The sequence below is a fragment of the Cebus imitator genome, unplaced genomic scaffold, assembly GCF_001604975.1.
Source record: "Cebus imitator isolate Cc_AM_T3 unplaced genomic scaffold, Cebus_imitator-1.0 Scaffold42, whole genome shotgun sequence".
In the NCBI taxonomy this organism is placed as follows: domain Eukaryota; kingdom Metazoa; phylum Chordata; class Mammalia; order Primates; family Cebidae; genus Cebus; species Cebus imitator.
In genome coordinates, this window is record NW_016107357.1 from 4989222 (window position 1) to 5009536 (window position 20315).

The 20315-nt window shown below is 42.8% G+C and overlaps 1 long non-coding RNA gene across 1 annotated transcript; it reads right to left on the reverse strand.

Moving 5' to 3' along the window:
* Positions 1-399: 399 nt before the first annotated feature.
* Positions 400-16476, reverse strand: LOC108302632. Its single transcript, XR_001824430.1, has 4 exons — positions 16345-16476; positions 16119-16262; positions 7256-7309; positions 400-489 (listed from the first exon to the last, which is right to left on the reverse strand). It is a non-coding gene; the product is annotated as an uncharacterized LOC108302632 (long non-coding RNA).
* Between the last annotated feature and the right edge of the window lie 3839 nt (positions 16477-20315).

Genomic DNA, 20315 nt, shown 5'->3' on the forward strand with positions numbered 1-20315 from the left:
TGCTGCTTGGCCCAGGCAGACAATGGCTCTGGCACTGGCACCCATGGTAGCAGCTGGCCTCACTGTGATGGGAAAGCCTCCAGCTCCCTCCAAGATGCAGTCAGGGTTTCTGGTCTCATTCTTGGAAGAGTTTTGTTGGATGAGTTAAACTGGAATCATCTTGCTTTCCCAGGAAATTGTTGTTCCTTTTATTTGCTCTGCCTGTGGGTGAAATCTATAGTCCTTACTTGCTGCTATTTTCTACCATCCTAATAATAGCTCATTGTTAGGCAGACATGACGCAAATACACTTCTCACCATCTTGGGAGACTTGGGGGGTCTTACCTTCTCATTTAAGTTCTTTGTTTAAGTTTTTTTGTTTGTTTTCTTTGTTTGCCCTTAGTTGGTAAAGAAGACAAATTGTTGATGAAGGAAATTGGCAAAATATCAGTACATCTTGAGTTCTCTGGTGTCCTGCCTTTTCCAGAATCTTCTGATCTGCCCCTATACCTGCATGCAAAGTGCTTTGTGCAATGAAACTCTCCTTAATGAGTGTCACAAGTGAGCTTATTAAATTTGGTGTTTGCCATCAATAACCCCTCACCTTGCCATTTGGGGTAGCATCCACAATTACCTCTTTTTTTCACTATCTTGTTTTGCCCTAGAACAGGCAGGAACATTTTATATTCAGCAGCTTATCGTCATAGGTGCAGAACAAAGACAGAACTAGAAGTCATCCCTCTGCTCACCTGAGAGAAATGCATATTTGTCTCCCTGACAAATGCACATCTGCCCCCTGACCTTCTGCTGGGAGCATTTTTTATTTAAGATATTTTTGGTTCATCTCTTTTTTTTTTTTTGAGACAGAGTTTCGCTCTTGTTACCCAGGCTGGAGTGCAATGGCGCGATCTCCGCTCACCGCAACCTCCGCCTCGTGGGTTCAAGCAATTCTTCTGCCTCAGCCTCCTGAGTAGCTGGGATTACAGGCACGTACCACCATGCCCAGCTAATTTTTTTTTGTATTTTTAGTAGAGACGGGGTTTCACCATGTTGACCAGGATGGTCTCGATCTCTTGACCTCGTGATCCACCCGTCTCAGCCTCCCAAAGTGCTGGGATTATAGGCGTGAGCCACCGCGCCCGGCCGGTTCATCTCTTGAACCTCCTCTCTATCTCCATTTACCCCTGAGTCCCACTCATACACTTCTTCTTTATTACTCCCTAGAAAGGAAGTAGAAAGGCAAAAGACTTTTGCCACTGAGTAATGGAAAATAAAGAAATCTGATAATCTGGGAATTAAAAGAAGCCAGGGAAACACATCCTCAACCCTTAAGGTGAAGCTCCCAGTGGTAACCATTTCAAGAATAGGGAACCTCAAACTCAAGCACCTTTCTTGAGATAGAGCCTTAATGAAATCTGGGTTTGGGAATGCATGTGTTTCTTTGTCTATCTCAACGTTTTTTTCAAGACCATTTTTGTAGCCATCCACAGCTCTTTTGTAGGCACAAAGAAAGGGGGCTTACCTCCCAGGCTTGTGGCTGTGAAAGAAGATAAGATTTCAGGACCCTAAACTCACTATGCCAAAGGGAAAAGTTTAGCTTGGGAACTGAGTTACACAAAACTGCCTTTCATTTTGTTCCTAAATAGACAGCTACAAAGGTAGGTTACATGGCTCCCCAGGGGCCTCCCTAACAATTGGCTAGCAAGAAAATTCCCTGTGCACCCCAAGATCTTTACCCTAAAACAGAGGTCTGCTGAATTTCACCCTGACAATGAGAATCAACAGCTTATCTTTACAGGTACAGAACAAAGCAGGATTAGAACTCATCCCTCTGCTTACCTGAGACAAATGCATATTTGACTGCTTCCTTCACTCTATGTTTACGTTTACTTTCTCTTACCTAAAAATGCAAATTTGTTGAGCAGGTCCCAATGCATAGTTGACTACTCCTCTATCCCCTCTTTTCACATGCAAAATGTGGATTCAGTGAACACTGATCTAGCCTCAAAAGAATGCAATTGCTTGCCTCTTTTATCTATTCTCCCTTCTTTATTTTTTCTTTCCTCTTTCTCCTTTACATATTGAAGTCCCCAAACCCTCTTTGGAAAAAGCACAAATCACAGCTGTTCCTGTGACTTTGTGTTCCTTTTCCCCCAGCACATCCCCAGCCTTGGCAGAATAAACCTCTAGATTGATTGAGTGGCCTCAGCCATTTTCTTTGGTTTTACATGGCCAAAGCATACCTTCCCCCTGTGGCTTTACGTTGGTCATTGAGATTGTTCCTTCTGCCATCAAATAGCCAGGTGGTACTACCTCAGTCAGAGCCATCAGCTGCACACAGGCACCTCTACATCCTTCTCTCAGATGTGGATGCCACTGAGCAAATATGTATCCATTTGACTTCCAACTCCTTTTTTTAATTAACATTAGCATTTTAAAATTTGCTTTTTCTCATTGACAAATAAACAACATACATGTATGGTGTACAGCATGTATACATTATAGGATGGGGAAATGAAGCTAATAACATACATTTTACATCACACACATCATTTTGTGTGGTGAAAACCCTTAAAACCCACTCGGTAATTTGCAAGTACACAATACATTGTGATTAGCCACCATGTTGTACAATAGATCTCTTAAACTTACTCCTCCTATCTGGAATTTTATATCCTTTGAACAACATCTCCCTAATCTTCAACTTCCTTTGTTCACAATGTCTTCAATTCTTCCTCCCAAACAGAAGTCTCTCCCCTCTCCATCCCTAGCATCCAAATCCTCTGTATGATTCAGGGTTCAAAAGAGGATCCAATCATGCCAGGAAGCTCCTCCCCCAATTCTGGTTCTTCCTGGTATCTCTTTTAATTATGTTCTCTAGCACTTGTTACAGTGATTCATATCCTGGATACGCATGTGAATCGCCTGTGGACTGTTTAAAAATATAGACCCTGACTAGACAGGCCTAATCAGAATCTCTGCGGGTGAACTGCAGGCATCTGTAGTTTTATAAAGTTTCTGATGCACAGCAAGGGTATGAGAAAAACAGATAATATATAAATGACTAATTTTAGTATTTAATCATAACATACCTGTTGCTAATGATCTGTCTTTTGAATATGTGCTTTATAACTTCTAGAGGACAGAAACCATATCTTACTTTTTTTTTGGTACACTACCCTTTCCTCTTGTACCTAACCCAATCTTAGATCCAGGGTTGTGATGTTTCAATGAATATTTTGTTATATGTTTCTGCACATACTAATATCACTTAAGGGTTCAACAAACATTTTTGAATAATTTCACTGTGCCATGCACTGGATCTAGGAAGATGAAAGCAACATGAGTTCTTTTAGACGAATCCTTAGCTAACAGGTAAATGTTGTTGAGACTTGGTTGTTGGGGCACAAGTGGGGCTAAGAAAGATTTGCTATGATTACAATGATTGACTGCAGAAAGAGGATAGTGGAGAATGGAAGGAGCCTCTGGATTTCCAAAGGATGCAGGTTTCAGAGTATTTTGAGGAGGTTCTACTATTTGTGCTATCATACATTCCACCCCTTCCTATGCTGTGTCAGAAGCAGGTATGGGTTGAACATCAAATCCCTGCACATCTTGCTCCAAATGGCCACTCATTGGAAAACTAATCTGTAGCTTTAAAGAAACATAGGTGGTACATGATATACTAAGTGAGAGCACATGCTATGGGGGACACATGGCCTGCATCCAGGTGCCCATGGATGCTGTGTGTGCAAGGCCGGCTCAGCAGCTTTCTGCAGGCTGCTGGTATCTCTTTCTCCCATCCCTCACCTGCCAGGGCTACCCAGGCAATACTGGGAAAATCATGTGGGGCTTCTCTTACATGTCCCACTCTGTCCTTCCCATATCCATTTTCTCCTTCCATTGCCAGATACCTCCAAAATCTCTCTTCTGTTTAACAAACTTTTTTTTTGAGATGGAGTCTTGTTGTTACTCAGGCTGGAGTATAGCTGCACAATTATAACTCACTGCAGCCTCAAATTCTTGGGCTCAAGGGATCCTCCCACCTCAGCCTCCCTAGTAGTTAGGACTATGGGCACCCACCACCATGCCCAGGTAATTTTTAAACATTTTTAGAGATGAAGTCTTACTATGTTGTCCAGGATAGTCTCAAACTCCTAGTCTAGGCTTCCCAAAATGCTTTTATTAGAGGTGTGAGCCACCCTGCCTAGCCCTAAAATCAATTCTTCAGAATGGATCATATAACTAAATTTACAGAAAGGTGTACTTTACTGATAAAGTACTCGTATCTTACCAAATAAATAAGAAAACTAACATTTATTGAGTTCCTAATGTGTGCCAGGGTCTACTATGTTGACACATTATTAGCAAATTAAATAGGGAAGATGATTGGAGGGTTGGAGTCTCCTGCATCTCAGCACCTGTGACACATAGATGGTTGTTTCCTCTTCCTCCTAAGATGAGCCTCGTTTGCTGCTTCTTGAAGGACCACACACTTAGTCTTTATTTCAGATTCCTTTCTGAGCAGATCTCAGAACCTCTCCGTGTTTGCTTTTTTCCCATGAGCAACTAGTTTCTTTTGTTCCCAACTCCTTTTCCAAGAGGCACAGGGTTACTTTCTAAACTAGATCACTGGTTTAAACAGTAAGTCCTAGGTAAGAACAGTTTTCAGTGAGGGCTGCCATCTTGACAAATGGCCCTGATTCCACTGCACCTTCTACCTGTGATCTACATACATTCAGTATCAATCTTAATCTACATGTGATTTCAGTCTATGTACAATATCACTTTGCATATGAAACATCACCCTTTTACATGCAATGTGGCAGTGATCCATTTACTCTAAGGGATAATAATAGTTCCTACCTGATAGTGTTGTAGTGAAGATTCAGTGAAATGATACAGGTAAAGAATCTACAACAGTGCCCAGCACAGAGCAAGCATTCCACAAAAGTCCTCACCGTTGTCATCACTTTCTCTTTTGAACAACTGTTGATAGTGTGTTGTCCCTCAGGCTACCTTCATAAGTTCCAACCTGCCTAATTTCCTCCATCCATCCCTCTACACACAGTCTCTCCCTTCTTCCTCTTTCTGTAGAGTTTCCAACAATGGCAGTGGTGGTGGTAGTAAGAGCAGGAGCAGAATTAAGAATAAATGGAAAGGTATTTCATGTTGCCCACTTAGCCATGACTCATTATAATTGTTCTTAGCATCAATAAACATGAAAGACTTCTGGCTGTAACAGCATGTCAGGCACTGCTCCAGTTGGAGCTTCCAGCCCTCTCCTTGCTTCCTGTCACATATGACTCTGCAGGATGCTGCTAGACACTGTGGCTTCTTGTGAGACCTGCTTCGTATGAACTTTGCTGTCATTGAAAATTTAATTATCTTTCTGGGGCAGGGACCACTGCTTTGTTAATCTGAACCAAGTTGTGATGTCAGAAAGGAAAGTTAGCAAAAGCTAGTCTCCAATGTTATGACCAGCTACTTAGGGTGCCCTGTCTCTGTCTAAAGAGAGAGAAATACAGTGATCCTAAATTTAAGTAATCAATCATGACATAAAGAGAGTTAAAGGAAAATTGACTTTTAGCATAAAATGGCAGTGACATAGGAACCTGCAGAAAGAGAAGAAAAGACACTCAGGTCAAAATTAAAGGTTTAGAGGAGGTCCATGGAGTGAACTTAAAATATATATATAGTTACAGAGAGGGCTGAGAAACTCTCAGGCACTTTGCCTTTGGATGTCCCAGACTATGGGATGCTGTTTATGTTCTATACTTGAACAAAACCAAACAGTCCCACTGGAAGCCAAGCCAGGTCACTGGTGGTATACCTAGGCCTGGCTGCAGGAACCTTTGGGAGATGCCCTCCTTTGTTTGCAGCAAAGCGCTATCCTCTCTTATCCTCTGCTCTTGACTAGATAGATTCTATACCATCATCTCCCCAAGAAAAATGGACAGTATTCAACTCCAGTTTTCAGTCCGTGTAATGCAGACATGAGGAGCCACTGGGCAGCACAGCCTAGAGTTCTCATTTTTAAAAAATATAATGGCCTCTTGCAAGGAACATAAAGGCAGCTGGGCAGCTACATTTTGCTTCAGGAAAAACTGAGGTCTATGAAAAATTAAAAATCAACATAGAACAAGGGGGACGTTATTTGATTTTTAAAGGATTATTGTCAAGGTACCTTGTATCTGATGGGGAGAAAGAAACCATCAGGTGTGGGCTGAGAGTTAGATTGGACTCTGCTTAGTGGGGCTCCTATCTGAGTTGTTGGTACTTTGGTGTCAGAGAGGCAGGGGCTCCCCTGAGACAATTTCAGGTTTGTTTGGTGCTTTGAGAGGCCAGGCTGGGGAGAGGTTCAAGGAGATGCCTGTTACCACCACCGAGAACAAGGGATTTCCAGGGGCTTGGTTTGGAGTTGAATAGAGTCCACCTTCCATAGGAACATTGACTATTTGGGGATAGATATGGGCTATCAAGGTCAAGTGCTTAATCCCCAACCCAACACTTTGATATTTCTTTCAACATACCAAATTTCCTCATACTCACTCAAGTGCTTCCAGCTTTAAGAGGGCACTAACATTTAGTGAGAACGTAATCATATGTATATGATTATAGATGGATGGAGGAAAGCCAATGCCAATAGCTAGTCACAGGACACAAGTTCTTTGCTAGTGTATAGTTAGGTGGAAAATAATCTAGAATCATGAATGTCGAATGGGCCCAGATAGTGATTTAGGGTAGGTCATTGATAAAATGGCAGGTTTGAGGGATTAAGTTCAGTAGATGCAGGATTTTCATATTCATTCAGGAGATATATAGGAGGAGAGCACCAGGGATGAGTCTAAGAGTTGCACATGACACAACACCCAAGTAAATAGATTGAATTAGTGATTTTAAGATTTCTCACCAAAAAAAAAAAAAAACTCACACAGGGGATTCAGTCTTCTCACAGATTGCCTGGATTCACCTGAGACGGGGGGCAGGCTGAGAGAGGCATTGAGTGTTAGTGGATTGGGTCTATAGCTTCTAACTGACTCTCCGCTGAGGACATAGAAGTCTTTGGTGTCCAGGAAATTAGAGTGAGTGGGAGATGAGAAAGTCATTGTTGAGACTGTTTCCTGTGCAGGAATCAAGTTACTTTAGAACCTGGATCTCTCAGAATGGATTGCTGGGGTCTCTGAACCTCAAATCAAATAGGAGAGCTTTATATTTAGTCTGCACATTTCAAGACCGAAATCAAGATTGTCATTTTCACTACAGTGTCTCTGACCTGGAGCTACGGCAAACAGGAAGGAAAATGGTGACTTGGGCTTCTCTAGAGCTTCTTGAAATATAGGAAGAATGACCAATCTCATTTGATCCCTCTATAACAGCTGCTATGTTGTGACTAGATACATCAATACGATTAACAATTTCATCTTATGAGGTTCCCAGTCATTTTCAGTTTTGTTAATGAAGAAACAAACAATCAGAATTGTTAAATAACTCTTCCAAAGCAAGTGACAGAGTCAAGATTTGAATCCAGGGTTTCAATGCTACAGCCCATCTTCTTCTATTCCTAGAGCTACCAAGGGATTAATGCCGCGTCACACCTAGGTGTGCTATGGCGGGAAGCAGTGCCAGGGGAACGTGTACTTCATTCATATCATTCCCAACTAGTTTATTTAGGTTATCTCTTCTGCCACGTCACTTAGCAATAGCAGAGGATTTAGATTAGATTTTCTTTAAGGGGGTGTCCAGGATCAGATTCTTGCTTGAAGACCTTCACGGCAGGCACCAGCGGTGGGTCCTGATGTCTGCAGCATGTCCTTGTGAAGGAGAATCTGAGCTGGCCTCTTCTACCTTCTGAGTTACTATCCTGAGAAAGGAACCAGACAAATAGCAGGAGGTTTCAGCTCCCAGAAGAGGCATTGTTCTTCTCCAGCCGCCTCTGCTGTCTGTCCTGTTACCCAAACAAGCATTATTCTAAATGCCTGAAATAGTCACCTTCCAGGAATGCACCTGACACTTGCAAAACAGGACAGGCTTCTGTCCATAGGACTTCAAGAGGCAAGTAGATTTTGGGTTCTCTTCATGCCTGATTGGTCCTTGTTGTTTCCCTAACACCATTTTCTGATTTTTTTCTCTCTGTCCAAGTACCTCCTTTTTACACTGTGTTGGTCACAACCATTGGGAAGACCAGTGGCATGCCTGGCTGGCTTGCATAGATTCCACTCTTCAACCTCATGTTTGAACATCTGCCATCTATTACATCTCCCTGTCTTGTAAGTGATGTTGCAATCCATACAAATAAACTTCAGGAGCCCTCAGCTATAGGTAAACTGTGCCAGCATAAATCGATGAGGTATTGAGAAACTCTATGTCACATCCTCTGATATGCTGTAATTCTATTTTTCTGGCTACCAGAGGCCTCCCACAGACTCCAGGGCTTGGTTTAGAAATCTCCCTGCCTTTCCCAACTTGGCTCACAATGACCCCACCCAAAACTTTGGACTTCTCAGGAGAGACAGTGGAACAATGGGAACTATGGGAGCTGTGTTATTCTCACGATTTGAGTCAATCTAAACTGTGTCCACTGTAACAGTTAAGGTGTAGCAAATCTCTCTCAAAATCATCCCTGGACCACCAGCATCAGAATTAGACACTTGTTAAAAATGTAGACCCCCTCAGGACCTCCTATTTATTCAGAATTTCTGCTGTCAATACCCAGGAATCTGAATTTTAAACAAGCTCCCTGTTGTGTCAGTGCCCCTGCAGGAAACTAATGACATATTCAAATTGGGATAATTTTAGGAGAGTTTAATAAAGAGACCATTTCAGAGAGGTAGTCAGGGTGAGGAGAAGTCGCAAGTGCTGTGCCCTAGAAGCCTAGGTGCAGCTATGCAGGGGCACGGGTAGCACGTGGGTTATCAGAATTTGGAGCAGAGGGACTGTGGGAAGGGCCACAAGATAAGATGTGCTTGGAAATTTGCAACAGAGGCCAGTGCTTGGTGGCCTGAAAGAGTTATAAGCACCCCCAACCCCACTTTGCCGATCTTCTGCACAGAAGCCAGAGGCAAGAAAGCCCTTCCTACATGGGAGGAAGCACCCTAGGGCACAGGGCACAGTGAGAAGGATGGTGAGTGGATCTTCAGGACAAATGGAGACTACCAGGCCCCTGACCCAACCACACCAAACATTGAGAACCATTGGGCTAAACAGTTTTTCAGTCTGCAGCTGATCAGGGCCAGTTTCAGTCCATAAGTAAATGAGACAGAGGGTGAAGGGAAGTAGAAGAGGTGAAAATGGAAGATTCTATTCTTTGAAATCCAGGGAAAGCCAGAGATCCAGGAAAAGAGGATGAGGGAGTTGCAAGGGTATAAGGAAGTCTAGACTTCACTTCCCTGGCACACTCCAAATTCCCCTCATGCTGCCCTGCACTTTTGGATGCCTTCTGTGTGTGTGTGTGTTTTCAACCTGCCTCCTTTTGCTTGGTACTTTTTCCCCAACTCCCCAACCTAGCATGAGACCCTTCTCTTTAGTGCTCTGGGAATTGGAGGCAGCATTTTGTGTGTTTTAACTCTTCCTGTCGTCTCCATGATCTGCTACATGTGGTTCTGATGTTCATGGCACTTTTTCAAGACTTCATTTGACTGTTTCTGGAAGACTCTGTGACTGCAGTAGTCCTCCCTTATCCACAGTTTTGCTTTCTGCAGTTTTAATTACCCTGCAGAACAGCACAATAAGATATTTTGAAAGAGGGACAGAAAGACATTTACATAGCTTTTATTGCAGTATATTGTTACAACTATTCTAGTTTATTATTGTATTAATCTGCGACTGCACGTAATTCATAAATTAAGCTTTATCATATATATGCATGTATAGGAAAACACATAGCATAAAAACAATTTGGTACTATCAGCAGTTTTAGGCATCCACCAGGGGTCTTAGAATACATTCCCCCATGGATAAGGGGGGACTACTATACTTTCCAGCAAAGCTGTGAGGTTGAATGGAGAGGTGAGACGTCAGACCAAAGGTGAGTGTCAGAGGAATCCTTAGAGAAAGCTCATTTGACATTTTTAAAAGAGTTTATTGAGGAGCTTGGTAAAATTTAAGATAAACTAAATTGTCTCAAATTACGTTTTCAGACCAGGAATTACATGAAATGTTTTTCTATCTGTTTGTGTCCTCTCCTGTTTCCTTGAGCAGTGGTTTGTAGTTCTCCTTGAAGAGATCTTTTACATCCTTTGTTAGTTGTATTCCTAGGTATTTTATTCTCTTTGTAGCAACTGTAAATGGGAGTTTGCTCATGATTTGGCTCTCTGTTTATCTGTTGGTGGTGTATAGGAATGCTTGAGGTTTCTGCACATTGATTTTGTATCCTGAGACTTTGCTAAAGTTGCCTATCAGCTTAAGGAGGTTTGGGGCTGAGATGATGGGGGTCTTCTAAATATATGATCATGTCGTATGCAAATAGGGTCTATTTTGTTGATCTTTTCAAAAAACCAGCTCCTGGATTTATTGATTTTTTGAAGGGTTTTTTGGTGTCTTTATTTCCTTCAGTTCTGCTCTGATCTTAGTTATTGCCTGTCTTCTGCTTGCTTTTGAGGTTTTCTGATCATTCCCTTCTAGCTCTTTCAATTTTGACGACAGGGTGTTGATTTTAGAACTTTCCGTTTTGCTCATGTGGGCATTTATTGCCATAAATTTTCCTCTAGACACTGCTTTAAATGTGTCCCATAGATTTTAGTATGTTGTGTCTTTGTTCTAGTTGGTTTCAAAGAACATTTTTATTTCTGCCTTCTTTTCATTGTTTATCCATCAGTCATTCAGGAGCAAGCTGTTCAGTTTCCATGTGATTGTGCAGTTTTGAGTGCTTCTTAATCCTAAATTCTAATTTCATTGCATTGTGGTCTGAGAGACCATTTGCTATGATTTCCGTTCTTTTGCATTTGCTGAGGAGTGATTTACTTTCAATTATGTGGTCAATTTTAGAGTGTGATGTAGTACTGAGAAGAATGTGTATTCTGGGGATTTGGGGTGGAACGTCCTGTAAATGTCTATAGGGTCTGCTTGGTCCAGATCTGTGTTCAAGTCCTGGATATCCTTGTTGACTCTCTGTCTCATTGATCTGTCCAATATTTTCGAGGGAGTGTTAAAGTCTCCCACTATTATTGTGCAGGAGTCTCTTTGTAAGTTGTTAAGAACTTGCTTTATGTATCTGGGTGCTCCTGCATTGGGTGCATATATATTTAGGATAGTTAGCTCTGCTTGTTGCATTGATCTTTTTACCATTATGTAAATCCCTTCTTTGTCTCTTTTGATGTTTGTTGGTTAAAAGTCCGTTTTACCAGAGACTAGAATTGCTACCCCTGCTTTTTTTTGCTCTCCATTTGCTTGTTAGATCTTCTTCCATCCCTTTATTTTGAGTCTATGTGAATCTTTGCATGTGATATGTGGGTCTCCTGAATACTGCACACCTTTGGGTCTTGACTTTTTATCCAATTCACCAGTCTGTGTCTTTTGATTGGGGCATTTAGGCCATTTACATTCAACATTAATATTGTTATGTTTGAATTTGATTCTGCCATTTTGTTACTGGCTGGTTGTTTTGCCTGTTAGTTGATGTGGTTTCTTCACTGTGTTGTTGTTCTTTACGATTTGGTACATTTTTGCAGTGGCTGGTACTGGTTGTTCCTTTCCATGTTTAGTACTTCCTTCAGGAGTTCTTGTAAGGCAGGTCTTGTAGCGACAAAATCTCTCAGCAATTGCTTGTCCATAAAGGATTTTATTTCTCCTTCACTTATGAAGCTTAGTTTGGCTGGATATGAAATTCTGGGTTGAAAGTTCTTTTCTTTAAGGATGTCGAATATTGGCCCCCACTCCCTTCTGGCTTGTAGGGTTTCTGCTGAGAGATTCGCTGTGAGTCTGATGTTCTCTCCTTTGTGGGAGACTTGACCTTTCTTTCTGGCTGCTCTTAGGATTTTTTCCTTCATTTCAACCCTGGTGAATCTGCCAATTCTGTCCCTTGGGGTTGTTCTTCTTGAGGAATATCTTTGTGATGTTCTCTGTATTTCCTGGATTTGAATGGTGACCTGCTTTGTTAGGTTGGGGAAGTTCTCTTGGATTATATCCTGAAGAGTGTTTTCCAACTTGGATTAATTCTCCCCATCACAGTCAGGTACGCTGATCAAGCGTAGATTAGGTCTTTTCACATAATCCCATAGTCCTTGGAGGCTTTGTTCATTTCTTTTTTTTTTTTTTTTAGAGACGGAGTTTCGCTCTTGTTACCCAGGCTGGAGTGTAATGGTGCGATCTTGGCTCACCGCAACCTCTGCCTCCTGGGTTCAGGCAATTCTCCTGCCTCAGCCTCCTGAGTAGCTGGGATTACAGGTAAGCGCCACCATGCCCAGCTGATTTTTTGTATTTTTAGTAGAGACTGGGTTTCACCATGTTGACCAGGAATGGTCTCGATCTCTTGACCTCGTGATCCACCTGCCTCAGCCTCCGAAAGTGCTGGGATTACAGACATGAGCCACCACGCCTGGCCTGTTCGTTTCTTTTCCCTCTTTTTTCTCTAATCTTGCCTTCTCATTTTATTTCATTGATTTGATCTTCTATCTCTGTTATCTTTTCTTCTGCTTGATCGATTCAGCTGTTGAAATTTGTACATGACTTGCAAAGTTCTCACGCTGTGTTTTTCAGCTCCATCAAGTCATCTATGTTCTTCTCTAAGCTGGTTATTCTATTTAGCATTTTGTCTAACCTTTTTTCAAGGTTCTTAGTTTCTTTGCATTGGGTTAAAACATGGTCTTTTAACTTAGAGAAGCTTGTTATTATCCACCTTCTGAAGCCTGCTTCTGTCAATCGTCAAACTCATTTTCTGTCTTGTTTTGTTTCCTTGTTGGTGAGGTGTTGTGATCCCTAGCAGGGGAAGAGGTGTTCTGTTCTTTGATGGCTTCATCCTTTTTGTGCTGTTTTATTTCCATCTTTGTAGATTTATCTCCCTTTGATCTTTGAAATTGGTGATTTTAGGAGAAATCTCTGAGTGGAGGTCCTTTCTGTTGAGGTTGGAGCTATATCTTTTTTGGCCTGTAGAGGGGCTGCTGGGCTGCCTCAGATTCAGTCAGGTTGCTGGCTGGGTGGTCTTCCCCTGGGGTTTGTTTGCAGGTGAAATTAGCCCTGCCTTCCCAATGGCATCTCTCCCTCCCTTAGCGCGATCAACTTGGTTGGGTCAAACTGGTGTATTTGCTGCCAAGCTCTCTGGTGCGCAGGCTTCAGTTTGAGTTTTGTCGGGGAGGGGCCTGCTAGGCCTTATGACTTGTTTCCCTGCTTTCAACTCTGCCTCCTTCTGTGGAATGGGCTGTTCCATCCCGCTGGAGTCAGTCCAAACTTCCACCCAGGCTCTGCTGACAACTTACAGCACCAGGCGGGAGCCATTGCTCAGATTTGCATGGACAACCTACTGCACCCCTCAATTTGGTGGGGCTCTTGTGGACCATGGGTTGCAGGAGGGATGAGGTAAGCACAGGATCCGAATTGGAGCACCGAAGGGGTGAAGTCCCCTGACCTTCTGAGCTGGCTGCAGGTTCCATGTGTAGACGTGCCCCACCTTGTCTTGGTTCGTTTTCCCTGGGCGGCTCTTCTCCTGCTTTGGCTCCTACCCTGGGCTATTTTCAGAGTCCTTCCAGTCCCTCCAAAATGAACCTGGCACCTGACTTGGAATCATGAAGTCCTCTAGCCCTCTGCATCTCATTTGCTGGGAGCTGCATTCTGGTGTTGCCTCCTCTCGGCTACCTTGGTGCTGCCTCCCCCTTCTCTGTTTTTAACTGAAAATGGAATTTGAATTTTACTCTCTTCTTCACACCCTACATTTATTTGTTCATCTAAGTGCATAAGCATTTCACTATAAAAACTCAAATCCACTGGGGACGAAGAACAAACAGTAATAGTTTACATTTATTGAGCATTCACTACATACCTGTCATTATTCTGAATGCTTACTGTAGATTATTTAATCCTCACAAGCACACTATGAGGCAGGTATTATTGTTATAGCCACTTTTCAAACGTGGAAGGTGAGGCACACAGCAGTTAAATAACTTGCCTAGGCTCAGACTCCTGCTAAATCTTAGAGCCAGGATTAAATCCAAGGCAGTCTGACTTCAGAACCTGTGCCCTGAACCACAAAACTATGCTGTCTCTCTAAGTATGAAGAGTGTCTATACTTACATTTGCCCTTCTGTTTCCTTTCGTTATTCATTTTTTATCAACAGACATTTGTAGAGTGTCAAGTGCTGGTGGCGAGAAGCTGAATAAGACTGGTTTTCCTTTCAAGCAGGAACATGGGAGGTCTACAGAACAGGGGAGAGGTAGATCCCTGCAATATGTGTGAAATGCACAATAAGAGGTAGGAATAAAGTGCTCTAAAAACACAGAGCAGGAAGTGACTTTTCAGTGAAGTTTTTGGAAAAAACTTCTTGGAGGTGGTCACAGTTAAGCCTGTCAAACGGCAGGTACTTAATAGCTCTTTGGAATGAATGGCAATAGAAGTTCATCAACAGAGAAAATGATGATAAATAAAAGAAACACCAGGGGCAGATGGTGGCTTTTGACTTTGCTCCCCATTTTGAGACCCCATTTGTGTATAGCAGGTGGGCAGCAGAACGAGAGTTCCTGAGATTTAACTCTTGTGAAATACCCAGGTCCTTGTGTGCTGGAGTCAGGACCTAGATGTGGCTGAGAGTCCAGCTCACCAGTGGAGGGGAGAAAAGGTTTCCTTTCTTCCCACATCCATGGCTAGGTTCATGGTTGAGATGCCGCTATAACAGAGGATAGATTAACAAGAGAAAAGCATACAAATGTATTATTATAAGTTTTACATGAACTGGGAGCCTTTGGAAATGAAGTCCCAAAAAAAGAGAAGCTTGTTTATTTTTATGGTTGGGTTGATGAAGAGTCATGGAGAAATATGATTGGAGGACAAAAAGGCGTGATATGATGGTAACAAACTAGGAGAACTTAACAAGGCCTGCTTGTTCAGATCCTTCCTGGCCTCTGTGTCTTTGAGGATAAGGATGTTTCTTTCCCCTAGGTATAGGGAAGGCATCTCTTGAATGAGGATCTTATGGCCTCTTTCAGGTGGTCAGAAAATTCTGTCTAGGTTTTATAGCCTGTTTAAGGGGAGAAGGGCAGGAGAAGGTCAGAGAGCATCCTTATTGCTTCTGCTGTTTTCTATAATGGCAAAGGGCCATATTTTGGAGCAGCCTGTCCTGAACTCCAACAGCAAGGGCAGAACAAGGCAGAGTGATAGCCTGGTCAGGAAGCGACTTAATGGGACTCACAGCCATGCTGAGTCTCTAGTGACACCAGGAGCTCAGGTGAGGCTAAATCAGCCAGGAGCCCCCAAGGGCCCAAAGAGGAAGGTCAGGAGTAGGACAAAGACCTCACTAGTCATAGAACAGAGATAGGAGGGACATTTTCTCTGCACATGCCAGTTATAACAGTTGGATTTGCACCTGCATTACTTCTAGAGACTCCAACATTGTGAGAAAACCAATCCTTTCAGAATGTGGAAGACTTGTCAATTGGACCTGCCAAATCCACCTGTATACTTTGCTTTAGTATCAGAAATGATTCCTTTTTGTTTTATTTTCTCTCTCCCTAAGGACCAAGATGGATTTCCAGACTGGATGTGTTGGTGGGAATTCTACCCAGTGATCGGGGAAGAACCACGTACCCTTCCAACCTTGCATCAGCAATCCCATGAGGCTCCCCATGAGTCACTGCCAGCGGCCCAGACTCAGCTGTGTGGAGTCTCAGACCCTGGGGCAAAACAAGCTAAGTGCATGGATCTTTCCTGTCTGTGTTCTCAGTGACTCACCCAAAATGGATAATGACAGTGAGGCTGGGTGCACCGTGTGACTGGTGCCAGCCAGAACAGATCATGCTGTTAACCCTTGGATTCCCAGGCCACCAACTGCTGACTCCCAGGCCCTATGGCAGGACCATGACACACTTGAGTTATGTCTCCTTCCTTTCTCTCTGGGATCCTTGGTCAAGTTCCAGCTTTGGAAATATGACCTTCCCTTGTAAAGGATCTCAAACTTGGGGTGGTTACTGATAGTGACTGAACCAATAACTACTACCCGGGAGGGGCCCATTGTCCTAAAACGCCACCAGATCACAAGTGGAGTTTTCACTCATCAAATTGGCTGTTCTTCAGTTTGCCAAGGTGCAGGTGCTGACTTCTTTCCCAGTTCTTTCCCCATCAGTTGGGTTATTCCCAAAGTCTGGGGGAAGAAAGAGAAAGGAGAAATTTAAGAATGGAAGAGATGATTTCTCCCATCTCAGGCAAGCAGACTGTGAGCTCACTGAGTATCTTAAGTATTTGTGGCCAGGGTCCTAGGCAGGACCCATAACATGTCAGCATGTGACTTAAAGGCTTGGTGACAGAACAAGGATCCACCCAGCTCAGCTGCCCTGCCAGGGTGTCCTCATTGCCTCGCCAGCTTCAGATCACTCCCCAGGGATGCTGCATTAATTATGAAAACCTCTGGTCAAGGCTGAAAGCCTGCAGGATATGTTCTGTTACCTCATCACTTACATGGGATAGCCCAGAGGTCTCTAAGACTCTCCAAAATATTATGATGATGCAACATTTACCCCATAATATGTGATAGAGCTTAACTCAAAATTTAAGTGATCCTTTGCTGACCCTTAATGAGGTTAAAAAAAAAAAAAAAAAAAAAGATGAGCAGAGGCTGAGCAGTGATCCAAGTGCTGTGAGCTGCTGATTCTTCAAGTTACACGTTACTCCAGGTCTTGGGGCAGTGGGTATGTGTGCATATGTGTGTGTGTGTGTGTGTGTGTGAGAGAGTGGGAGACTGGGCGGGAGACTGGAGTAGGGAAAGGGATGGGACGTGTTGCTATGGAGCGAGAGCGGTGAAACACGCAGTATGACCGAGAAGACAATCATGTGGTCAGACCGTCGATGAGCTGAGTCTCAGCTCTGACATTCCACCCAGATGGCTTTAGCAATTTGTGAGTCTTCTCTCCTTCACCTATAAAGTGGGATAATGAAGGTAAATTTGCTAAGTGAGGAGATAATATGTGTAACTGCCTAGGAGAGTCCTCGTCACATAGCAGATCATCAGTAAAGGTCCAAAGCAATGACTGACAACTAGGTGGGAAGTGAATGAGCAAGCCAGGCCAGAAAATTTTATGAACAATGAAATCTGCAGCTCAAAGTTCCATGTATTTCTCAATAGGAAAACATCTGTATCCCATTTGATGGTGTACAAACACTTTCACTTATGTCACCTCATTCTTCCTTTCAGAAACCCTCTGAGGAAGTTATTGTAGTGATGAGGAAACTGAGGCACAAGGCGACACAGCTGGCAAGCCTGGAACTGGACCCCAAGTCCTATGCATCCTTATGATCCTTATGCTACCCCATGAGGGAGCAGCTGCAAGTCATGAACACTCGTCTATCATGCAGCATTTGTCCTGGCCCCCTCCGGACCGTGTGCCTTTTCTGGTGTTACCTGTCTCTCCTGTCCTTGCCATAGGTTACCCAGACTTGGTATCAGTCACCAATGTGTCTGCATAAGAAAAAGTTTAAATCAATAGTGTGTGGCAAATGTTGCAAAACTGTTTTCACAGAAAATAAAATATTTGTTTAGATACAAGTTAATGCTTCCCAGGATTAGCAGCAGTTAAAATTCTAGGAGACCACAGTCTCTTTCCCCCAAGCAGAGCAGGTCACTGATAATAATCACTGGGAAGAAGCTCCTGGGCTACAGCCCAACTTGAAAACTGCAAAATCACAACAGCAGAATTCCTGGGGTTTGTACTATAATTCTGGATATGTTTACTTGCCATATTTTTTACACTTAATCCAGTCTTTTTCTCTTTCTCTCTCATACACTGGCATTTTTCTTCTTAATACTATTTGAGGTGAGAAAAGTTGTAAGAAAATAAAGTTGGAGTCTTGGTTCTTCCCATCCTTAAATGTGTAATAATAACAACAATAAAAATAACAACACTAATAACAACAGCAACACTAATAGCCATAGCAACACCAACAATCGATAAAAGACTCTAGGCAATGATTGAAGTGATAATATTGCAGAGATAAGCCAGTATGCAAACACCAACTATAAGAAGAAAAAAACTGAGGAGAATAAAATACAAACCAATCCATAAAGTAAATTAGACATTGATTTTTAGAATACCCTTTACTTTCAAGTTTTGATTTCAGGCCTTGGTTATTTTTACTCCATTTTAGATAAAAGACACCTTTTTATCTATTTTAGATAAAATTCTGGATTTGAGATGAGTGGGAAAAGGAAAACAGATTTACGCACACACAAACACACAGTCCTTAACTCTGCTCATCTCCATCCCTAACCACATCTACCTCACAAGGCTGGTGGTGTCAATTCTTTTTCTTTTTTTTTTTTTTCACATAAATACAAAGACTGCATAGATCGTGGGCTGTAGAGCACCCCAAGAACCCCCACTCATGCAACTTGGAGGGGCCTGGAGCCTGAGAAGCAGGGAGATCGGAGACTGGAAGAAAAGGCAGCCAATGAAGAAAGGAAGGTAGTTCAGATGATTTTTTTAAATTGCACGCTCACTAACTCCTCCAGAAGAAGAGAAAGTAGAGTGAGAAGCCTGGGGCTCAGGAAGAAGGAGAAGAAAGAGAAAAACCTCCCAACCAGCAAATGCATATATTTCTCCCCTTTTTGTTCTTTTCTAAATCTGGTTGCAGTAAAGAAAGCCCAAGGTATAGTTACTAAGACGTAAGATATGACCCAAATGTGGAAATCTTCCCTTCATCAAAAACCAGGTAAGCATAATAATAATAAAAAACAAAGCACTTAGAGGTTATGGGAAGAAAGTATTTCTGCTTTCAAAACTATGATTGAAGAACTTTATTTGAAAAATAGAGCTTTTTTAATTATACTTTGTTTATGACATTTGATTTATTATACTTTATTCCACTTATGCTAGATTGCAGGCAGTCAGAGCCAGTGTCCCCCGCAATCCTGAATGGCAAACTATGTTCACATTGAAAGCATTACACACCATGCATACGCAGACACACATACACACATGTATACACACATACATCCAGCCATTCTTTGAAATCCAGCTCTTATCGCTCCACATCCTTTTTGAACACTTCCTGGGTTTTCAGCCTATGTCACAATGAGAATTGTACCATGTTATTTGACTATTTGTGAGTCAGTTACTTCTCTGGAATTATTATAGATTCTGAGCACCTCGAAGGCAAAAATCCCTCTGCACTCCTTGTCTCGCCTTTCTGTCTACTTCCCTCTACTCATCGTTACACAAGTTGAGAACCTCGCGTGTGATGTAATTGCTTTGTAATTGTACAGGCTATAATAGAGACATCACCACTTAGCTTCATCTTCCTCTGACAGTAGGCAAACTCTGTAACAAGTTCTTTTACTACCTTTTTATTTTTATTTTTGTTTTACCAAATGCATCTCTTTAAAGGCAGTCCTTCAGGATACTTCAAAGAAATCCCTGAGTACAATTTACAAAAGTTTGCACCCTGCCCACCCTCACCCACCAATGCGACACAACCCAGCAAATGCAACTTCTCCCCAAGTATTAACACTCAGAGAAGACAGGGATGGGATTTAATTCTCCCTTCAGTCACCCTTCCTGGGGTGGAGATCTGGCCCCTGTGGCTTTCATGGTGACTGCCACCTGCAACCTAACCATGAGGGGCACATAGGAGAGGATGGCTTTTTTGGGGGGAGGCCACTGTTCAAAAGCCTCTGCTATACCCTTTGTGTCTCTGCTGTGTTGCCTGCCAGCAGCAATGTCTGATGCCTCCATTTGGCAGCCACAGGCTGTGAGGTCATCTTTTCACCACTTGCTATTTCCTTCAGCATTTAAACTCTCTGGCAGTGACTCAGTGTTTACAATCACATTAACCTGTGAGGAACGCCGTGGCTGTGTCGAAGAATAAGGCCCTTGCTGGCACCAAGGTAAGTGTGGACATGTTCTTGGGAAGAGGAGAGGGGAGGGGGCAGGGAGCCAGGCGCAGCGTGGTGGGATACCTGTGTGTGGGGAGCTCTCTTCCGTTCTTGGCAGGACATCCAGTTCTGAAAGAAGGTGAATGACCCGTCATGCTCAGTCTAGTTTGTGCTGATGCTTGGAGAAGAATGACCCATTGCTGTCTTGTTCACAGGCCAGAGTGAGCAAATCCCCCATGTAGCCAATACATATGCGTAAGGCAGGCGCAATGACATCCATGCAAGAGGAGCATCTCGGGTAACGTTACCCCTTAGGGGCCCAAATAAAAT